Below are 17022 nucleotides of genomic sequence, written 5' to 3'. Positions count from 1 at the left end.
GGTCGGTCCTGGAAGTGGGATCAGGTAGCCGAAGTGATCGTAGCGACCGCTCGCTTAAAGCGAGAAGGGGAACTTTTCAAAGGACGATATCTCGCAAACGACTCGCACTAGAATCCTGCAACAAACACCACTGCCGTTCTAACTTATCTTGCTTTTAGTTTGTTAATGTCAATAGGCATTGTTCCATTTCAAAAAGTGTATGTTTTCACAAAAAATGCGCTTGTAAGAATTATTACAATCAGTTTATTTGGTAACAATACGTGCTCCTGACTACCAGTCAATTCTGTGTAAACTGCGAAACAATACCACTTTCCATTGCCACAATATTTGCGGTGCACGTTTTAGGTGATTCACCTTGTATGTTGATTTTTGTTTGATTGTGAAGCTGTTCACACTGGAAATTACACCGTTTCTTTGGTGCGACTGCGGTTTTGGCGCTCTCCTGCAGTGTCCAGGAGGAAGCGAACCTTTACAGCACACTGCAGAAATAGCGCCCTCAATCTTTTCTCTGGCATTTCCTCGTAACGCCCTTATCGAGCTGGCAGAAAGGGCCGATCCGACACTCTGACGCGCGGATCCCCAGCACAGCTCAAACACGGCAGCAGTATTCGTTACCGCCATCTGTCCCCAGGACCCTTACGAAAAAAAAGAGGAAGGCATGAAAACACTTCAATAAATCCAGTGACGTGATCAAATGTCAAGTTCTTTAGCCAAAGCGTTGTAAATTGCGTTCAAGTTGGACAAGTCTTTTTCAAAGTTTCTTCTCTGTTTCTCCGCTTCGAGAAGTGTCTTCTGTTAGTCTTGTCGAGTTTCTTATTGTTCTGGCCTGTTTTACTATATCATGCATTTAATGTTCAGATTCAAACTAACGTTATGGGAATATGAAAATATTATTTGTATTATCTTCTAGATTTATTTCGTAACTGGTTGGATACCGTGAATTTAATCACATGAGAATGTAATTTCAGACTACTGAATAAAAAATGCGACATCCGTATTCATATCAATAACATACAAAACTGTAATCTGTGTATACTGTTGAAGTACGGTAACTGTTCAGGTAGCAAAGTAACTTACCTTAAAAATACAAAAAGCATATCAAGAGTCTGAGATAGAATAAGTTTTGTTCACTTCTTCTTACATTTAGATCTTAAGGTACGAAACGTCTGCAGACTTATGCAATAACGTATATCAGAACTGGAAATTTTAGTATCTTACTCCCCGTGACAAAATTTCCGCGGAAGCCCATACTTTAAGGCTATGCTATTCAGTATCTAAATGTGGGCTTCCCATCTGCTTCAATAGCGGGATGACGTAGCTATGAATCAACTAAATTATTTGATAAAAGCTCTCGACTCATCCTGATAACCTAGTTTATAACTGATCTGCTTCTCCTACATAGTTAGTGGGCACTGTTTTCCGTTTTCGGTGACCTGCTGTCATCCACTTTGCGAACCATCTGTATTATTTATGGACAGCATGCGTGGCGTCTGAGTGCCCATTTTATATTGTTCGTTATCGACCGTGAGAGCTGAATGTAATCGCCAAGTCGGATCCGCTGTTTGGCACAGCTGCTTTTACCCAACAGTGAACTGATTTATGATGCATTAGCCTCAATCTCGGTGAACTGGAAGCCCATGTAGTGAGTGAGTGAGGTAGTGGCGCTAATGGAAACGCACACATCACTCCCAATGCCAGCTGCTAAGTGACTGTGGTTTTCATTGCATTTCCATGACATGTATAGGCAAAGTAGTACTAGCCCTCTAACGGAAAAGCCAGCTAATGAAATGTCTGAAAACACCACTGATAGATCAAGATAAATACACTGGTGTAAAAAAAAAAAAAATTAACGACGAAAGTACACTGCTGGCCATTAAAATTGCTACACCAAGAAGAAATGCAGATGATAAACGGGTATTTATTGGACAAATATATTATGCTAGAACTGGCATGTGATTACATTTTCACGCAATTTGGGTGCATAGATCCTGAGAAATCAGAACCCACAAAAACCACCTCTGGCCGTATTAACGGCCTTGATACGCCTGAGCATTGAGTCAAACAGAGGTTGGTGGCGTGTAAAGGTACAGCTGCGCATGCAGTTTCAACACGATACCACAGTTCATCATGAGTAGTGACTGGCGTATTGTGACGAGCCAATTGCTCTGCCACCATTGGCCAGACGTTTTCAATTGGTTCTGGAGAAAGTGCTGGCCAGGGCAGCAGTCGAACATTTTCTGTATCCAGAAAGGTCCGTACAGGACCTGAAACATGCGGTCGTGCATTATCCTGCTGAAATGTAGGGTTTCGCAGGGATCGAATGAAGGGTAGAGCCGCGAGTCGTAACACATCTGAAATGTAACGTCCACTGTTCAAAGTGCCGTCAATGCGAACAAGAGGTGACTGACACTTGTAGCCAATGGCACCCCATGCCATCACGCCGGGTGATATGCAAGTATGGCGGTGACGAATACACGCTTCCAATGTGCGTTCACCGCGATGTTGCCAAACACGGATGCGACCATCATGATGGTGTAAACAGAACCTGGATTCATCCGGAAAAATGACGGTTTGCCATTCGTGCACCCAGGTTCGTCGTTGAGTACACCATCGCAGGCGCTCCTGTCTGTGATGCAGCGTCAAGGGTAGCCGCAGCCATGGTCTCCGATTTGATAGTCCATGCTGCTGCAAATGTCGTCGAACTGTTCGTGCAGATGGTTGTTGTCTTGCAAACGTACCCACCTGTTCACTCAGGGATCGAGACGTGGCTGCACGATCTGTTACAGCCATGCGGATAAGATGCCCGTCATCTCGACTGCTAGTGATACGAGGCCGTTGGGATCCAGCACGGGGTTCCGTATTACCCTCCTGAACCCACCGATTCCAGATTCTGCTAACAGTCATTGGATCTCGACCAACGCGAACAGCAATGTCGCTATACGATGAACCGCAATCGTGATAGGCTACAATCCGACCTTTATCAAAGTCCGAAACGTGATGGTACGCATTTCTCCTCCTTACACGAGGCATCACACCAACGTTTCACCAGACAACGCCGGTCAACCGCTATTTGTGTGTGAGAAATCGGTTGGAAACTTTCCTCATGTCAGCACGTTGTAGGTGTCGCCATCGGCGCCAACCTTGTGTGAATGCTCTGAAAAGCTAGTCATTTGCATATCACAGCATCCTCTTCCTGTCGGTTAAATTTCGCGTCTGCAGCACGTCATCTTCGTGGTGTAGCAATTTTAATGACCAGTAGTGTAATTTTCACATGACGTGTCACTACCAAGTAACATAGCTCGCAAAAAATTGGCCCATAAACAGAAAGAACTGCTACGATATAGTACAGAAAGGACGTCAATGCATGCTACGCAACGTGATTGCATGCTGGTCACGAGGTTGGTTAAGAGTTCTTATTGTAGGGTGTCCCATTCCTCCAACACCACGGCTGACAGTATCTGGATAGTTGTTGGTGTATGTGGACGTGTTGCCATACGTCTCCTTAAAGCATCCCACACGTGCCCGATGGGAGCGAAGTTGGGGGAACGGGCAGGCCAGTCCATTCGCCGAAAATCCTCTCGATCCCAGAGATCCTCCACCTGCGGTGTTCGGTGCGGTCGCGCAGTGCCATCTATAAAAATGAAGACAGAGCCGAACACATCCATGAAAAGACTCACATGGACAAGGAGTACAGTGCACTATAACGTTGACTGGTGAATGCACCGTGTTCAAAGATCTGGAGGTCACTATTCGCATGCAACATTATACTGACCCACACCATAACACTTGGACCAAAAAAATAATCATGTTCGACAGTATTCCTGGGTGCATTACGTACGCCCTCCTCTTGCCATATGAGAGTACGTCCAGCATTGTTTTTGGATAGTAGGTGCATGTGTGAAAGGATTACGATGTGCTTAGTGCACACCACGGCAATTCTTCCTTGTGGTGGTCAGACGTGTTCGACCAGAACCTTGAGAATGAGTGTATATGTCCACATGTTCCGAAGAAGTCCAACAATGGGCCACTGTCACATCCGAATGCCCCACATATCTGGATATTTTGCACTATTCGACCTGCTGGCCAAATGGAGACCCAGAATGAAGTCCCTCTAAAATTTTGTCGTCTGCTGATAAAGTCGTCTCACACCAGTATACAGCATCTCCGTTTCCGTGACAGTGGTCAACAGCTTCCTGCACTGTTCACACCCTTTATGTACCCTACCCGACCTGGTAAAACAGTGAACACGAACAGCACTACTACACTGTTGTAGCCGTTTTACCTGTCACAGATTATTGCAACTCAGATCATTTACGCACCCGCAGTTGGTGTGTACGAGTACCAAGTTACACTGAAATCCGACCGTGGCTTCTAGGTCTTCAGCTTTTTTTGTCAGGTAGTGTATTTGGAAATTTCAACACTAAGAAATACATTTGTGACTAGTAGTGTAAAATGCCTGGGCAGTTATAAGTTAGGGCAAATGCCCAGGATAAATGCCTGGGAAAATGCCCAAAATTCATAAATGCCTGGGCATTTATGCATTTTAAAGATTAATTGGTAAGCAGCGCTTATAAAAAAATTTAAGCTGATATTTTGTATTGGAAAAGGTGTTCTGCAACACTGCTTCCTTACTGGTTGGGTAACCAAGGTGAAAAGCTGCTTGAGAGTTAGCGGAGAGTTATTAGGGGAAATAAATTGGATTGTAACCATAACTGTTTACATCTTTAATGAGATCAATTTTATCTTCACAGCAGTGCAGTCATATGAAAGTAGCTAAAGAAAGGAGCAGAATAGAAAACTATAGTCTGTCTCAGATCCCCCGCGCCCCCCCCCCCCCCCCCCCCACTGAAAACAGTTAACATTTAAGAATACATTTATCAACAAGAAACACTTACCAGCTATTTAATAACGTTATTATCAATACTCATTATTCAATAACATTCAGATATTTGACACGGATCGCGGATTACAAAGGGTGTTAAATTACAAAGCGATTAGGCTATCACTACACAGCTGTTCAATGAAGTGTGTGTGTGTGTGTGTGTGTGTGTGTGTGTGTGTGTGTGTGTGTGTGTGTGTGGGTGGGTGGGTGTGTGAGTGAGTGAGAGAGAGAGAGAGAGAGAACAAAAATGATGTAGTTAGTAACATAATATAAAAAGGGAATTTCTTATCATTGATTAATAAGCTAGCTTCGTAAACTATATGAACGAAGCAGGATATCCATGATGCTCTTTTGCCTATGACAGTTAAAGGTCCGTTTCACTTCATAATTTTCCACAAATAGTAAGTTTCAGAGCAAAATAGGTATGCGATGTCAAAAGGCGGTTAAAATATCTTTATAACGATACCCCATTCATCCCTGTACAATTAGTATCTATTGAGAAAAAGGGATGTATAAGGCAATATACAAATAATTAGGACTGCAGCACAGGACGTTTGAAAAGTATTCTTCCGATTTCACAAGACTGTAATATCTTCTGGATGAATGAAGAGAGAAGCTTGGGGTAAGTTTTATTTACGCATCGAAACTAAAAGTTACGTTTATGCCAGTTGTAAATCGTCTGTTCATGTAATTGCATGTACGGGTTTCCCTTGAGCAGTTTATTACTGCTAATGGGCGTTTGTAATGTGTAAACTTCCGTAGGCTCATCTACTGGAATTAGAACTATGTGCAACGAATTAAATTAATTAGATAATGGTGGCCGTGATGAAACATGTGTCATGGATCAGCGACGTGCTAATATATAATTAATAAAAGGAAATGAAATAAGATTACAGATCAAATTAATTTATTTCCATAGTTCTACTGTTTCAGTACACGAATATAAACGTGATAAAATGATCTAACTGGAGTTCAGAAACGTCAGGCATACAGAATGAATAATAGCTTAACATGAGGGATTCGAATGTCTTGACAAAGACCGGAAGGTAATGGGAACATATGAGGTTCTCACCTACTAAATCGGCTCTGACAGAACAGACTCGTAGTACCTGCTCAATGACTGTATGATTACGCTGAAAGAGTGGTTAACTAAAACATGCTTACTACGTCAGAAGATGAATTGTGGATGAGTCCTCTAATTCTTCCTGACATTACAAGATTCGAAATAGTTACTCGTTCCTATCTTTGCGCCTATAAATCATCTCTGAGCCTCGCCACTCGTTCGCCTAAGCTCGTGTAATCTCGCCAAATTCTGCAAATAGTTCAGCACAAGGCTGGATATGTCAGACTCAACTGCTGCTTACTGCTGGCGGGGAAGAAGTCTTTCTGCGCTGGCCGCCAGAGAATAAGTCTTTACTGTCTGACTGCTGAGGAAACGGTACTGATCCTGCTCTCTCTCTCTCCAGACTAAGTTTCGCTTCTGAGCGTGCACGGCTTTCTGTGCGCCAATGAGATGGCATTACAATATTCTGACCAATGGTACGGTAGTAAATAAAGCAACAAATTCCCGAATTAGCAGTTCTGCAGTTTTGACCTGTAGAAGGAAACAGTTGTTAACAAATGTGTCTGACATTCTCTCTCTGCACTAGTTTTCTCATCAGCCAATGCTCTGGTCTCCATGTTTGGATGTTCTGTTAACTAATGTTCGGCTCCTCCTCTCTGCCAAGTGATTGCTGTCAACCTGTAAGGAGTTCCGTTGCAAATTTTTAGTAAGTGGCCTGGCTGCCTCCGGCAGAGTAGGAGCGCTCCCTCGCTTGTCATGGCAGCACAGAGGGACGGTCGTGCCACTCCAGTCTCTTCTGGGAAGAACTTCCCTTTGTGAAAACAAAGTTCAGCAGTTACGGTCGGCTACCTTGCCTTGCTAAATCTGTAAGTTGACCCAAACATGAGTGTCCGTGCACTGTGTTATCTGTTTTTCTTAGGAAGGTACGCGGACCACACACAGCGCGAAGTACTCCTAGCGAACCACTATTTTGCCAACAGTAGGGCGGACGCAAGACCCAGATAATGCCACGACCCACCCACCTTATCTGTCAGCAGCACAGGGTTACCCCACCTCCAGGCCCCACAGACCTTATGAGATTTTAGATTCGCTGTTCACAGGCAGAGTCCCCGTTTGTGATTCACAAACACCAAGAAAATTACCAGAAGAATTAAATTTAATTTACACCAATATACAGGATGGTCAGAAATTCCCGTTACAGACTTCTAGTACTTGTAGAAGGGAGTGAATACATCGTATTTTGAATAGGAACCCATGTCCGGAAACGTCATCCAACGAGACTACAGAGCATCAAAGTTACAGGCGCGGGCGTCTGTAAATGTACGTATACACGGGGTGATTCCATGATGATGTTACAGACTTTCTAGGATCCTGGAGAACGATACATGTATTAATTTGAAGCAAGGATCCCTGTACCGGAAACGAACGAGTCGAAAGTTATAAACCAAAATCTTTCTGATACCTCTGACAGTTGAATACATGTACCGGTTCTGTTGTTGCGAAGAGTGTAGGGTTGGTAACTTTCAGTGGTGGTAGTGTGGGCAAAAACGATAAAAAATGTCCAGTAAACGTGGGCTCTAAACTGCGTACCTTAACAGCTATGAACACTTGCTCATGAGAGATGTGTTTCACATTGGCGAAGAGAAACGAATGGTCATAGCTCCTCAGGTATGAGCCCACGTTTATTAGACATTTTTTCTCGTTTTTGTCCTCACTGCCACCACTGAAAGTTACCAACCCTACACTTTTCGCAACACAAGAAGCGGCACATGTATTCAACAGTCAGAGGTATCAGAACGGTTTTGGTTTATAACTTTCGACTCGTTTGTTTCCGGTACAGGGATCCTTGCTTCAAATTAATTCATTTATCGTTCTCCATCATCCTAGAAAGTCTGTAACATCATCACGGAATCACCCCGTGTATACGTACATTTACAGACGCCCGCGCCTAAAACTTTGACGCTCTGTAGTCTCATTGGATGACATTTCCGGACATGGGTTACTATTGAAAATACGATGTACTCACTCCCCTCTACAAGTCCAAGAAGTCTGTAACGGGAATTTCCGACCACCCTGTGTACAGAGAGAAGTAAGATATTATTTGACGTCCTAACATCCACAGTTACTGAGGTTCCTTCCTGTAAGCTTCAGTATTAACCATCTGATTTCAGCTGAACTGAAACCAAATGAATTTAAATAAAATGAAATGCAAGACATGTCAGTCCAGCAATATACTGTCGTCTATCATTACCCAATGTGCGTTTAGTCGAGAACGTGAAACATGAGATTTGTTACTCCGGCAACATACTGTCACATACCATTATCAAATATCCGTCGAATCGAGAATGTGAAACATGAGACGTGTCATTGGTGGTAAGTTCCTATGGGACTGAACTGTTGAGGTCATCGGTCCATAGGCTTACACACTACTTAATCTAACTTAAACTATCTTACGCTAAGGACGACACACACACACACACACACACACTTCACACACACACACACACACACACACACACACACACACACACACACACGCCCGAGGGAGGACTCGATACTCCGACGGGTGGAGCCGCGCGAACCGTGGCAAGGCGCCTCAAACCGCGCGGCTACCCCGCACGGCGAGACTTGTCATTCCAGCAATATACTGTCATGTGTCATTACCCAATGTGCATCTAGTCGAGAAGGTGATGAAAATGTCATTTTTCAACAGGGCGGAGCATCACCGCACTGGGATCTGCATATAACAGAATTTCTTAAGAATGAGCCGCCCAACGATGTATCGCCCATAACGGGAGCACAGATCTCGCATTGCACCATTGACCTACAGGTCTCACGCTATGTAATTTTTCTTTTGTGCGTTTGTGAAAGACTCTGTCCATGTGCCTCTCCTTTAAATAACTTTCTTGTAACTGTAACACCGCATGGCAATAGTAGTGACTGCAGTAGCTCCGGACATACTCGAAAAGATGGTAGTTGCATACTAGTTCAAAGATCTCCTATTTCATGTTTCACAAAAAAATTTAATTTTTTTCCAATTCGCAACGTAATTTCTGTAGCCGTGCACACTTTCAACAGTATCAAGGCCAAGATTCTGTGGCCGCTGCAAAGGCTCCTTAGGAGCCTGTTTTGACCACCGAAAAATCGCTGATGCAACAGCAGCATGTTGGAGAGTGTGAAACCTCAGCACATCATTGGAAAGAGCGAAAAGTTGCTAAGGGCAACGTTAGAAGCATGAACAAGCATTTCGAAGTTGAAACTTCTTGGCCAGACCGGTACTCGAACCTGGGATCTTTGCAAAGGGTCTTCGTTCTATGATGATGATGATGATGATGATGATGATTAGTATTTTAGTGCGCTAAATGGAGAGGTTATCAGCTCCCTTTCTGGTTCGAGTCCTGGGACGACACAGAATTTTAACCTATCAGGAAGTTTCAAATGAGCTAACACACCGCTACAGAGTGAAAATTCGTTTTGTCATTTCAAAGTTGTTTCCACAAAACTCCTGAGTTGCGTTTGCCCGATGCTTTGGTGCATTGTCTTAGTGGAAAAGCACACGTATAGTCTTTTGCGGTCGTTTTTCTTGAAGCAGCTCGTTCTTCGTAACGTCTTTGTACCTCATATTTGTCACCATAGTGCTCTTCGGAACATAATGAGTAAGGATTTCGTCGTCATTGTTCTAAAATATGGCTACCATAATTTTTTCAGCACCTCATCTTGTACGAAATTTTTTTGGTGGTGGTGAGTCTCTGAGGTTTCATGAGCTGACTGTCACTACATTTGAGGATTGAGAAACGACATCTATGTCTCATCCTTAGTCATAATTGTTGGAAATGAAACTCCCAATCATGCCATCATCGCGTGTCAACATCGTCTGGCAAACTGTCACTCCTGCAGCCTTGATGTCATCCGTCGGGATTCGTGGCACCCAACCGAAAGATTTTCCGGTTAGCTGGAGTGTGTACATAAATCCCACGGAATTGCCAAATGCAGAGGTGATTTGTGATTTCTTTCATACTCAATTGACGATCCTTCAAAGCAAGTATAAAAAAAAGAAATAATCCGAATGGGACGGAAATCGTTGGACGTCATGTACATGTACAGACAAAAAAATGATTATAATTTCAGAAAAACTGGATGATGTATTCAAGAGAAAGAGCTTCACAAATTGAGCACGTCAATAATATGTAAGTCCACCTCTGTCTCTTAGGCAGGCAGTTATTTGGCTTGGCATTGTTTTATACAGTTGTAGGACGTCCTCCTGAGTTTTTTTTTTAAATCATCAGCCTTGTGGCTGATGTGACGTGGCCCGCCACGAATTCCTCTCCTGTATCAGCCTCTTCATCCTAGAGTAGCACTTGCTACCTACGTTTGCTGGATCTATACCAATCTCAGTCTTCCTCTATTGTTTTTTCTCTCCACAGTTCTCTCAAGTATCATGGAATTTACTGCCTGGTGTCTTAACAGATGACCTATCATCCTGTCCTTTCTCCTTGTCAGTGTTTTCCATGTATTCCTTTCCTCACCTCATTACTTACCTTATCTGTCTACCTAGTTTTCGACGTTCTTCTGTAGCATCACATCTCAAATGCTTCGATGCCCTTGGTTGGTTGGTTTAAAGATTAAAGGGACCAAACTACAAAGGTCATCGGTCCCTTGTTGCATAAACACACAGAGCATATTTAAACCATCCACCTGTCAGGCTGAACACAAAAAAAATTCCGGGGGAAGAAAAGCCCCAAGGTTAACGGTAAGGCAACATGGAAAATGGAGCACAGCGACAAAAACGTGTAGAAGAGAGGCAAAAAGAATTAAAATTGTACAGAGTAGGCTGGCTGATCACGAAAATAAAAGGATGAGCCAGCCACTCTGCAACACGTTAAAATCTCCAGTCTAAATGATTAGGGTGGAGTGGAATTACAACGCAAAACTAAGTAAAATATACACCACAAAAGAGGGCGACGCAATAAAATTAGATGGATCTATAAAAGCCGCTTGCGCGAATAAAACTTAAAACCCGATCTGCCATAGAGACATTGTCACCTAAAAGAGATGATAGATCACCTAGGAGATTAAAAGTTCACCTGACGGCGTTTAAAAGAGGACATTCCAAAAACATTCGGGCCACCGTCATGTTTGCACCACAGCGACAATTAGGGGCGTCCTCTCGACGCAGCAGATGACCATGCGTCAGCCAAGAGTGACCAATGCGGAGCCGACAGAGAACAACAGAATCCCTGCGAGAGGCCCGCATGGAGGAACCCCACACAGCCGTGGTCTCCTTTACTCGCTGCAGCTTGTTGGGTGCAGACAGAGTACGCCATTCGTCTCCCCACATGCCAAAGACCCGATCGGAGATCAGTTACCGGGAGGCCGATCTCCAGCGTCAGTTTGCGGTAACCTCTTTGGCTAACTTGTCGGCGAGTTCGTTTCCCGCTATCCCAACGTGTCCCGGGGTCCATATGAACACCACCGAACGTCCACGCTGTTCAAGAGCGTGAACGGACTCCTAGATGGCAACAACAATGCTATAGCGTGGGTAGCATTGGTCAAGAGTCTGAAGACTACTGAGAGAGTCACTACAAATGACGAAGGACTCTCCAGTGCTGGTACGAATACGCTCAAGGGCACGAAAAATGGCTGTTAGCTCTGTGGTGTAAACACTGCAGCCTTCCGGCAAGGAGCGCTGGTCTACGTAGTCTGCATGAGCAGAAGCGTACCCCACATGGCCATCAACCATCGAGCCATTGGTATAGGTAACCTCCGAGTCACGGTATGCGCCTAGGAGAGCAAGAAATTGGCGGTGCAAGACTGCAGGAGGAACTGAATCTTTTTGCCATCGTGAAAGTTCCAGCCGAAACTGCGGCCGACGAATACACCAAGGTGGTGTATGTGGGTGGACCTGGAAAGCAGATGGAAGAGGCAAAGACTCGAGTTCAGTAAGGAGTGACCAAACACGGATCCCAATTGTATGGCCTGATCGCGGCTGCCGGTGTGGGATGTGGACTGCAGCATTAGAGAAAAGGAGATGGTAGTTAGGGTGACGGGGCGAACAACGGACGTGGGCAGCATAGTTAGCTAAGAGTTGTTGACGCCGGACGCGAAGTGGAGGAACCCCAGCCTCAGCAAGTAGGCTATTAACGGGGCTGGTGGTGAATGCTCTTGTCGCCTGTCGAACCCCACAGTGGTGAACGGGGTCCAGCAGTTGCAACGCTGAGGGCGACGCTGAGCCATACGCTACACTCCCATAATCGAGTCGGGACAGCACGAGGGCGTTGTAGAGCCGTAGCACCCCAAGTTGTGTTGCTGAGGCAGCGGAGAGCATTCATATGCTGCCAGCATTGACGCTTGAGCTGACGAATATGTGGAAGCCATGTAAGCCGGGTATCAAACAGCAATCCCAGAAAACAATCCTGAGCATGGCATCCTGAAGATAGTGCTCAGGGTGGGGATGGACAGTTCGACGCCGACAGAAGTGCAGAACACAAGTCTTCGCAGGAGAAAAGTGAAACCCATGGGCGAGGGCCCACGCCTGCGCCTTGCGTATGGCTCCCTGCAACCTATGTTCTGCAACACTAATGGTGGAGGAGCTGAAAAAGATGCAGAAAGCGTCAGCATATAACGTGGGTGAGACAGACGACCCTACTGCTGCTGCAAGGCCATTAATGGCCACAAGGAAAAGTGGCACCCTCAATACAGAGCCCTGTGGTACGCCGTTTTCATGGACATGAAGTGAACCATGGGATGTGCCAAGTAAAACGCGGAATGTCCGAACAGATAAAAAATTCTGAATAAAAATGGGGAGAGGGCCCCGGAGACCCTCCCCCCCCCCCCCCCCCCTCCCCGTGCAACGTGGCGAGAATATGGTGGCGCCACGTCGCGTCATATGCTCTGCAGAGGTCGAAAAAGACGGGAGACGAGGTATTGGCACCTGGAAAAAGCAGTGCGGATTGCAGACTCAAGGAAGACCAAAGTATCGGTGGTGGAACGGCCCTGACGGAAGCCACTTTAGCGCGAGTCAGGAGACCCCGAGACTCGAGCAGCCAACACAGCCATCGACTCACCGTACGTTCCAGCAGCTTGGACAGAGTGTTGGTTAAGCTGATGGGCCGATAGCTATCCACATGAAGTGGGTCCTTACCAGGCTTCAGCACCAGAACGATGGTACTTTCTCGCCACTGCGACGGAAAGACACCATCGCCCCATATGTGGTTGAAGATGGCAAGAACACATCGCAGACAGTCCGGGAACAAGTGTTTGAGCATCTGATTGTGGATGCTATCTGGCCCAGAGGCTGTATCGGGGCACCGTGCCAGGGCGCTTTGGAGTTCCCACGAACTAAATGGGGCGTTATACGCCTCAGGGTGGCGAGAAGCAAAAGAAAGTCGTTTGCCTTCCTCCCGGCGTTTTAGCGCAAGAAATGCGGGCGGGTAATTCCCCGACGCAGAGGCCCGAACATATTGCTGAGCGAAATGCTCGGGGATTGCATCGGCATCGGTGCATAGCGCCCCGTTGATGGAAAGCCCTGGGACACTTGTAGAGTGCTGCAATCCAAAGATGCGCCGAAACTTCATCCACACCTGGGAGGGTGAAGTACAAGAACCAATGGTGGAAACGTACCTCTCCCAGCACTCCTGTTTCCGCCGTTTGATGAGCCTCCGGACCTGAGTACGAAGACGTTTGAATAAAATTAGGTTCTCCAAAGACGGGTGCCGCTTATGTCGCTGAAGACCTCGCAGACGCTCTTTAATGGCTTCAGCGACCTCCTGCGACACCAAGGCACTGACTTTCGCCGGGGGCACCCTAACGAAGGAGGAATGGTACGTTCCGCAGCGGAAACAATCGCCGCAGTCAGTGTCTCAGCCGCCACATCGATGGTACTGTGGGGGAGAGATTCAACAGTGGCAGCAGAGGAGAACACTTCCCAGTTTGCCTTGCTAAATACCCACCTGGCAAGCGTTCAGGGGAGCGACGATGGGATAGTGAAAGGAAGATGGGAAAATGGTCACTACCACACAAGTCGTTATGGACTATGCTGTGGACCGATGGTACAAGCCCTGGGCTGCACAACGACAAATCTATGGCCGAGAACGTGCCATGTGCCACACTGAAATGTGTGGCGGCGCCAGTGTTTAAGAGGCAGAGGTCGAGTTGGGAGATAAGACACTCGACATCTCTTCCTCGGCCAGTAATCTTCGTTCCACCCCATAGGGGATTGTGGGCGTTAAAATCCCCCAGGAGAAGAAAAGGTGTGGGGAGTTGGGTGACAAGTGCAGCCAATTCGGTCAGGGGACCTGTACCACCTGGAGGGTGATAGACACTGCAGACGGTTGTGTCCTGGGTAGTCCCTAAGCAGACAGCCACAGCTTCCAATGATGTTTGAGGGGGCACAGGAGCACTATATACACGCAGACTCCACCTGACACACTATTGTAAGTGCTACTGTTACAGTAATAACCCCTGTATCCACGAAGGACAGGGGTCCGCATTGCCGGGAACCGGGTTTCATGAAGGGCAATGCATAAAGCAGGTGTCATGCTTAGAAGCTGATGTAGCTCAGGTAGAGGGCTAAAATAACCGCCACAATTCCACTGGAGGATTGTACAAAGCGTATCCTGTAGGGGCATGAAGGCACTGAAAATGCAAATTACTTCGCAGGGTCACATGCTGCCACCGACTGAGTGACTGACGTCGCAACTTCCATCGTTTCTGATGAGACGTCGAGATCCAGGTCATCAGGAGACGCAAAGAGCTCGACCTCATCCTCAGAGGCTGAGCTGACAGGAAGCGGTGGCCTGGGAACCACTGGGTCCTTATTCTTCTTAGAGAGCTTCCTCTTCTCTCTCTTGTCTTTGGGAGGAGGGTTTGCATGCTGGGAGGGCTTTCCTAACGTATTGTCAGGAACAGAGGAAGAGCATGAAGCCCTTCGACCAGCAGCTGGTGGCTTCTTCAGCCACTGGCTAGTGTCCTGTGAGACACTTGTAAAGTCCTGGGAAGGGACTCCCCCAAGGGACCCCTTCCGAACGAGTGAGGCTGGAGGAGGCTGTTGCTTCTCTGGCCGAGCAGCTGGAGAAGGCTGTCGATTCTCCAGCTGAGAGATGGGGATGGATGTCGCCGGTTGTTCGGGGTGCACTGCTCCCAAACCGGGTGTTTTGGGAGTAGTGGAGGATAGAGTGGCCCCTACCAGCGGTGGAGCAGGCGTAACTTGACTGTTCTGTGGGCCAACTGAGAAAGGAGTCTTTGTGGGAACTGGTGGCGGCAGTGTTACAGCAGCATAACTCCTCAACATAGGTGCGGGGTTGAGTGGTTCTAGCTTCTTCTTTGCCTCTTGGTAAGTTAAACGGTCCAGGGTCTTAATTTCTTGTTTTTTTTCGCTCTCGTTGGTAGACTGCACAGTCTGGCGAGCAGGGAGAATGATGCTCCCCACAGTTAACGCAGGTGGGAGGCGGAGCACAGGGAGCATTGGGATGCGAAGGTCGTCCACAATCTCGACACGTGGGGCTGGCAGTGCATCTGGAGGAAATGTGTCCGAACTTCCAGCACTGGAAGCATCACATAGGGGGCGGGACATAGGGCTTGACATCGCACCGGTAGATCATGACCTTGACCTTCTCAGGCAAGCAGTCGCCCTCTAAGGCCAGGATGAAAGCACTGGTAGCGATCCTATTATCCTTGGGCCCCTGAAAGACACAATGGACAAAGTGTACACCTCGTCGTGGCAGGTTCTCTCGTAGCTCGTCATCAGACTGTAGCAGAAGATCTTTATGGAAGATAATCCCTTGGACCAAATTTAGGGGCTTATGGGGAGTGACGTTAACGGATATGTCACCGAGCTTCCCACAGGCGAGTCAGAATGGCCCCACTCCTGATTTTGGAAAGAGACGCCACTTCCCCAAACTTATCTTCAAGATTGTTCACAAAGAAGAGAGGCTTAGTCCCTAAAAACGAATCCCCATTGGCTCTGCTGCACACAGGGTATCACGGTGAATACGGCTCCTGTCTGTCCGCAGCCCTACGTCCCTCCCATGGCATGGCTAGGGAAGGGAACGATTTGGGGTGATATGTCACAGCGTTAAAGTCTACCTTACCGCGCTTAGAGACGTTGGCGGTCGTTCGACCACGGGATTGAGACTTCATCCACTTCAGTGCGGATCATCCGCCCCGATGCCACCCACTCCGACCAAGAGCTCTCCCCATAGGCGACACCCAGCCGCAGCAAAGGCCACCTGGCAGGATGGCCGTTGTCGGGAGTCCCGATGCCCCAGAGAGACAGGCAGCTACTCCTTGGCTTACGTGGGAATGTGTCAGCTCAGGCACCGGCAGTACGATCCCTGTGTTGTCAGGGGGCTACAATCTAGAGGGTACATGACGACCCCATCACAACGGGCTGGCTACCGTGCTGGATGTTGGGTGCCATGGTAAGTCCATAATTATCGTGGGTGCAGATGGTGACGCACTAAGGGTGTAACTTACGCAACCCATCAGGCGTGTATGCCCAAAATGATGGACGGTGGGAGCAGTTACGACGCCAAGATGATGAAGAGTGCCAAGGTCTTAGGGCACAGAGGACTTATGGTGCACCACATAAGGTGTCCTTCCCCAAAAGGCTCGTACTTCTGTTGAATTTGGAAGAATGGAGGTCAAACCCTAATGGGGACCAACACATGAAAGGCCGAAACAGTTGAAACTCCTTTTAGTCGCCTCTTACGACAGGCAGGAATACCGCGGGCCTATTCTTACCCCTGAACCCTCAGGGGGGTTCGATGCTCTTCTGTTATTGTTTTTCCACAGTCCATATTTCTCTATCATACGATGCTATGCTCCAAACGTAAGCTCTCAGGAATTTCTTCCTCAAATTAAGACCTATGTTTGGTACTAGAAGACTTCTCTTGGCCCTGAATGCCCTGTTTACCAGTGCTAGTCTGCTTTTCGTGTCCTCCTTGCTCCGTCCGTCATGGGTTATTTTGCTGCCAAGGTAGCAGAACCCTTTAACTTCATCTAGGTCATAATCACCACTCCTAGTGTTGACCTTCATGCTGTTCTGATTTCTGCTACTTCTCATTATTTTCGCCTGCCT

Source organism: Schistocerca piceifrons, chromosome 1, assembly GCF_021461385.2.
Source record: "Schistocerca piceifrons isolate TAMUIC-IGC-003096 chromosome 1, iqSchPice1.1, whole genome shotgun sequence".
Lineage (NCBI taxonomy): Eukaryota > Metazoa > Arthropoda > Insecta > Orthoptera > Acrididae > Schistocerca > Schistocerca piceifrons.
This window is presented reverse-complemented; position numbering follows the sequence as displayed.